The 6534-nt window shown below is 36.1% G+C and overlaps 1 non-coding gene across 1 annotated transcript; it reads right to left on the bottom strand.

Moving 5' to 3' along the window:
• Positions 1–464: 464 nt before the first annotated feature.
• On the bottom strand, positions 465–571 carry LOC128292370 (small nucleolar RNA R71). The gene has a single exon (XR_008282354.1). It is a non-coding gene; the product is annotated as a small nucleolar RNA R71 (small nucleolar RNA).
• Between the last annotated feature and the right edge of the window lie 5963 nt (positions 572–6534).

Genomic DNA, 6534 nt, shown 5'->3' with positions numbered 1-6534 from the left:
CACAGAAACCGAAGAGAAATAAGGTGAAGCTTAAGATACACAGAGGAAGAGCAAGAGGATGGTATTTCAACGACAACCGAGGAGATGGTTGAAAACCAAGAAAATTCGCTACCTCCTGCGATTGCTATTAATCAGAATCCTGCTCCGTGCACTATGTATGATTATGCTAAACCTTCTTTAACAGGAACTGAATCGAGCATAGCTAGACCTACTGTAGCTACAAATAATTTTGATGATTTGCAGGACGAGGATCCCAACGCTCACTTGGCAAATTTCTTAGAGTTTTGCGACACTTTTAAAATCAATGGTGTTTCTGATGATGCCATTCGCCTTCGGTTTTTTCCCTTTTAGTTGAGGAATAAGGCCAAACAATGGTTGAGCTCGTTACCACGAGGGTCAATCACTACATGAAACAAATGACCGAAAGGTTTTTATTAAAATATTTTCCGCCGGCTAAAATAGCCAAATTACGTAATGATATCTCTTCTTTTGTGCAGATGGATTTAGAAACACTCTACGATGCATGGGAGAGATACAAGGATCTGTTGAGAAGGTTCCCTCACCATAGGTTACCACTCTGGCTACAGGTTCATACGTTCCACAATGGCCTGAATCCTTCGACTTGACAGATGATCGACGCAACTGCTGCTGAAACTATCAATAATAAGACACCTGAGGATGCTTATGAATTTATAGACGAGATGTCACTGAATAATTATCAGTGGCAAGTCATGAGGACAAAGCCAAGAAAAGCAGCTAGCATTTATAACGTCGATTCGGTCACCATGCTCTCTAATCAGGTAGAACTCTTGAATAAGAAAATTGATGGTTTCCTTAGATCTTCACAAGTTCACCCAATAATGCAGTGCGAAGCAAGTGGAGATGGATCGAGCAATCTAGAATACCCACCCTATGGCCACAATATGGAGAACGAGTAGCTAAATTACATGGGTAATAATCCTCGATCTCAAAATAATCCGTCTAGCAATACTTACAATGCAGGATGGAGAAATCACCCAAATTTTTCATGGGGAGGCTAAGGGAATCAGCGACCACCACCACCTCCAGGCTTCCAACAACCACCCTACCAACAAGAGAAAAAGCCGAACCTTGAAGAGATGCTAACAAAATTCATCTCAGTGTCAGAAACTCATTTTTAGAATACCGAGACAGCACTTAAAAATCAACAAGCGTCAATTCAAGGGCTCGAAACTCAGATAGGTCAGCTCGTTAAATTGATATCTGAACAACCACAAGGTAGCCTACCGAGTAACACTGAATCTATTCCAAGGGAGCAAATCAATTCGATTACCATTCAAGATGAGGAAAGGTTAGTTTCACCTAAACCAGAACCAAGGCAAGAAACTGTGGTAAGTAAAGGTAAGGGTAAGGTGGACCACAATGACCAGAAATCAGTAAGTAAAGAGTACAAACCTCGTGTGCCATACCCAAACGCGACAAGGAAAGACCGCACAGAAGAACAATTAGGTAAATTCCTTAAATTATTAAAGAAGTTACATATTAACTTACCATTTATTGGAGCTCTTTTGCAGATGCCGAGCACAGTCAAATTCCTAAATGAGCTTTTAACAAATAAGAGGAAGTTGGATGAGGTGTCACATATGGAGCTGAATGCGGTTTGCTCAACCATACTATAGAATAAGCTGGCCAACAAATTAAAAGATCCAGGGAGTTTTACGAATCCTTATTTAATTGGTAGCCTAGATTTTAATAATGCTTTGGCTGATTTAGGGCTAGTATCAATGTCATGCCTTACAAAAAGTTTAAGCAACTAGGTCTTGGAAAACCCAAAAAAACTAGGATAAGTATTTAATTAGCCGATAAAATAATTAGATTTCCTAGGGGGATTATTGAAGATGTACTCGTTAAAATTGACAAATTTATATTCCCAGTTGATTTTGTTGTTCTAGACATAGAAGAGGATAGTAACATTCCTTTAATTTTAGGGAGGCCCTTTTTAGCAACCGCTAGAACAATAATTGATGTTAGCACAAGTAAACTCACACTTCGTGTGGGTGATGAAACAATCACCCTTCAAGCTCGTAATTCGAGTAACACATCAAAAATTGAAGGTGGTTTTATAAATCATTCCACTAAAACTAACCATGTGGTGCAACCTGCTTTGCAGGAAATAAGTTCGAAGAACCTACACGAGCCATGTTCAAGTAACAACAAAGGACCTATCTATGAAGAACGAAGGCTACAAATCAAGGAACTAGATGAATGGTAGACACAAAAATCGAGAACATCAGATAAACCGAAACTGAGCCAGGACGAGCTCCATACATCACCAAATCAACTTAAGGTTGGAGATAAAGTACTACTAGATGCAGCAGATCCTTGCATTACCACTTCTGAACCTAATGAAGAAATTCGTCTCACGGTACTTAGTATTTTCCCATATGGTACAGTTATGGTAATTCACCCCAAATTCGAAACTTTTAAGGTAAACAATACTCGTCTTAAACCTTATATTGATAAAGTTGATAGCAGGGATGAGGAGTGTAAACTCCTCGAGCCACCACGATCACACACCAGAGAGGTAAGTCAAGCTTAAACTATAAACAAGCGCTTCTCGGGAGGCACCCCAAGCACTAACGGTGTTAACTTCTTTAAATTTTAGTCTTTAACATTTAATTCACTAATTGAGTCATTGAACATAGGATTTTCAGAACCACACAGCCAAGCACACGGGTGTGTCGTAGGCCATGCACATACCACAGGATGCAACACAGTCGTGCGATACGGCCGTGTGAAAACAGAGCAAAAACGATTCCCCAACATGGGATCCGATAAAGCTACCACGGCCATGCGACATGGCCGCGGGCAATCCTACCAAATTAACACGGGTGAGCGACACGACCGTGCCCAATGACCGTGGTCAAGCTTGTCAAAATAACACAGGCGTGTGCCTGCATACACAGGCGCCAGATAAGCAAACGAAGATTGACATGGTCGTGCAACATGGTCGTGTACACCAATGAACCCAATTTTGAAAACCACGAAACGCACGGGTTGAAATGAAGGCATACGGGCGTGGCCCGCAGCCGTGTGCCCCAATTTCTCTATAAACACCTATTATTTATTTTACTTTTATGTTTATATTTTGAAATTACTTTTTATTTCCTTTTAATACTATTTTATCTTAAGTTTTTACAATTATTATTTTTGGATGTTTCATTACGAGTAATTATGCTTCCTTTTATTTCCTAAAAAGTTCCTAATTCTATCATAGTTATAAAGAGCTCCAAAGCTCATCATCGCATAAGAACTAAAAACTCCACTAGCAAAGGTTCTCCACGACTGCCATGTCCTGCTCGACCACGACCATAGCTACCACCAGATATAATATTCTTTTGGCACAGGATTTATGGACTACTGAACCTCTACCACCACCGGAGTATCCTCCTCCACTCTCATCATTGCCTTGGCTAATTATTCTCCATAACTCCAATTCAAGGAGCTCATTCATCATTCAGGAAGTTTCACTTATCTCCCTATCTTATGATTATTTATCTATATTTTTCAATATATCTATCTTTGTACATTGAGGGCGATGTACATCTTAAGTGTGGGGGGTCTTTCATATCATCATTAGAAATCCCTGAATTTTGTCTTTTTCTCACGTGAATCACTCATATCACTATTAGAATGAATTTTAATTAATTTATGATTTTTATTGATATGTCTTGAATTAAAACATAGGCATTTATGCATTGATTGTTTAAACTTTAAGACATTAGGGAATCAAGCATGATAAGTTGATTCTTGAAGGATTATAAACTTTTAGGTTGTTTCCCTAATTTTAGGTATTATCGTGAGTTGAAATTCACAAGTTTAAACATTAAAAAGCCATAATTTTTGTGAGATCTTGAGCCTTTAGAGCATATTTTATTTCTTTCATGCTCACTTTTATTATGAGTGCGTCAGTATTTATTTATTATTCTAGAACTTGCTTGATTATGTATGTCAAGACCACAACATTTGATTTGATATGTCAAGATGATAAAGGCACTTAGGTTTAACCCACTCACTCCAAAAAAGCCTACCTTCATAATTGACCCTTAGTGAATCACTTTGAGCCTAACAAGCCATTAATTGATTTACCCTCAATATTAACCCATAACCCATTACTGTTGAAATCCCCTAATTTGATCCCTATTTTTTGTCGAGATTTGATTTGAACTAATTGCTTAGCTATGTTTTGTTCTTCTATGTATTTGACTTGTTCTTAAAAAAAATTACTTCAATAGGCCCTTACCACTCAAACACAAGACCTCTAACACACCAACACCCTTACCACTCAAACCAATAGGCTCATTCTGATATGGTTTTACAAATATTTTAATATAAGCCCACTGAGCAAGTATAAGCCTTAAGTTAGAAAAATACCAAAATTTACCAAAGGTAAGGCTTGAACCCAAGACCTCTCACACACACCCAAAACACTAAACGACTGAAGCAGATACAAACTTGTGTCAAGATATCACAGAAATAAAGATAGAAATTTTGAGGCGTTACAAAATCAACACTAATAGTATTTATGCTTAACACGTATTCAATTCATCACTAGCAATTAACATGTTTTAAGAGGTATTTCAATAGGGTGATGTCAATATTAACACTAACAGTTATTTGTTTCACAATGTCAATAGCACGTAATATACACTTCAAATACGATATAACGATAACACTTCAGTCATTAAATCACAACTTCCAAAATGACACAAAATGAGGGACTAAATTGAGTAAATAAAAACTCTAAAGACAATTCTGGCATATATAGGGACTAAACTAAACATATCATACATGTACATAATGCTAATAATTCAGTTAATCAGATCATGATTCTAACATTATTTGTTTTGTCAAGGACTTAATTGAATAACATAAAGCACTAAAAACAATTCAAAAATCAATCAGGGACTAAACTGGTCAATACTGTAAAACTAGAAAACAGGGGACAAAACTGTAAAATTTAAAAAATAGGGGACAACTATAAATCTTAAAAAAATAAAGTCAAAATCGTAAAATTTCAAAAATAGGGGAAAAACTATAAAATCTGAAAAGAAAAAAGGGAAAAACTATAAAATCTAAAAAATGGGGGAAAAACTATAAAATCTAAAAAATAAGGAACACACGGTCGTGTAACCAAACCGTGTGGAAAGCCTTAGACCTTATGGAGGGGGCACGTGGTCATGTGGCTGTAACACGTAATAGACTGAGGCCATGTGAAATAGCAAAATCAAAATACAGGGGAGGACATGGGTCACGTGACAGGCTGTATAAAGGGGACTAAGCCGTGTGAGAATCAAAAAACCAAAGGTTTTAGGGAGACATGGTTGTGTGGTCCACACGCCCGTGTAGCTAACCGTGTGACCTTATTCAAAGGCACGATTTGTCATGATTCACTTGTAAAGAACACACACCTATTACTAGAATTTAGAGGGACATCCCTCACGTTCAAATCTAATCTAGGTACCAAAATCGGGTCCTTCAAACGAAAATTATACACAAGTTAACGATCGATTTTGAGATTCGTCAACATTAATCAAGATTATGAAAAGATTTGTTAAGAATCATGATAGATTGACTAAATAATTTAAAAGATTAAAATCAGATAGAAATTCTACAAAATTTAAGGTTTAAATTTTAGAATGAGATGTACTTACCAAACTTGATGGAATTACAGAGGCAATCAATGATGAATTCAACAATTGATAAATAATCGATTTATTGGGGATTGATTTGATATCAAAAGAAAAAAATAATTTCAACATTGGAATGACAAATTTGATGAAAATGTTGGAAAAAAAAACCTGATTTGAAATTGGTTTTCTTGCACAGCAGAAATTTAAGATTTTGAAAACCGACCCAGTTTGTGATATTTATAGCAATAAACCTGAATTTGTACTTGTGTTTTTGGATAAGCAGATCATTGATGTTTTTCAACTTTCAACCACTCAAAAGTTGAATAACAATCACTCAAAAGTTGTCCCAATCGCTCTACCAGTGCTATCTTTTTATAGGAAGAGAATGCAGAACCTTTGTAGAGTTGTAGAGGTATATTTTAAATAGAAAAAAAAAACATCCTACTTAGAGTAGGAGAGGGGTGAACAACTCATCTTGTATTTCTAATAGGTTTGTCACCCCATTCATGTTATATGAGGGGTTTTGGACCTCTCTCACATCGGGTCTAATTACAAGTACTTCCTAAACCTTTTTAACCTAGTACTCTGTAATATAATCCAACTCGATTTAATTTTTCTATTTCCCAAAATTTAAATTTTACATATTAAATAATTTTCTCATCTCAATTTTACCCTAGTAAAATTTTGACGATTTTACCCTGGTAAATTTTCGAGAAAATTCATTCAATATGTCACAACTCAACATGTTCATTATGAACAAATGATTTTTTTTCATTTTTAGGCTTTAAAACAGTCCGAAAACATAAACTCATTCTTCCATCATTTTTTAAGTAATCCTATATAGGATTGCAAATTTTCGTTT

Source organism: Gossypium arboreum, chromosome 4, assembly GCF_025698485.1.
Source record: "Gossypium arboreum isolate Shixiya-1 chromosome 4, ASM2569848v2, whole genome shotgun sequence".
In the NCBI taxonomy this organism is placed as follows: Eukaryota; Viridiplantae; Streptophyta; class Magnoliopsida; order Malvales; family Malvaceae; genus Gossypium; species Gossypium arboreum.
This window is presented reverse-complemented; position numbering and strand designations above follow the sequence as displayed.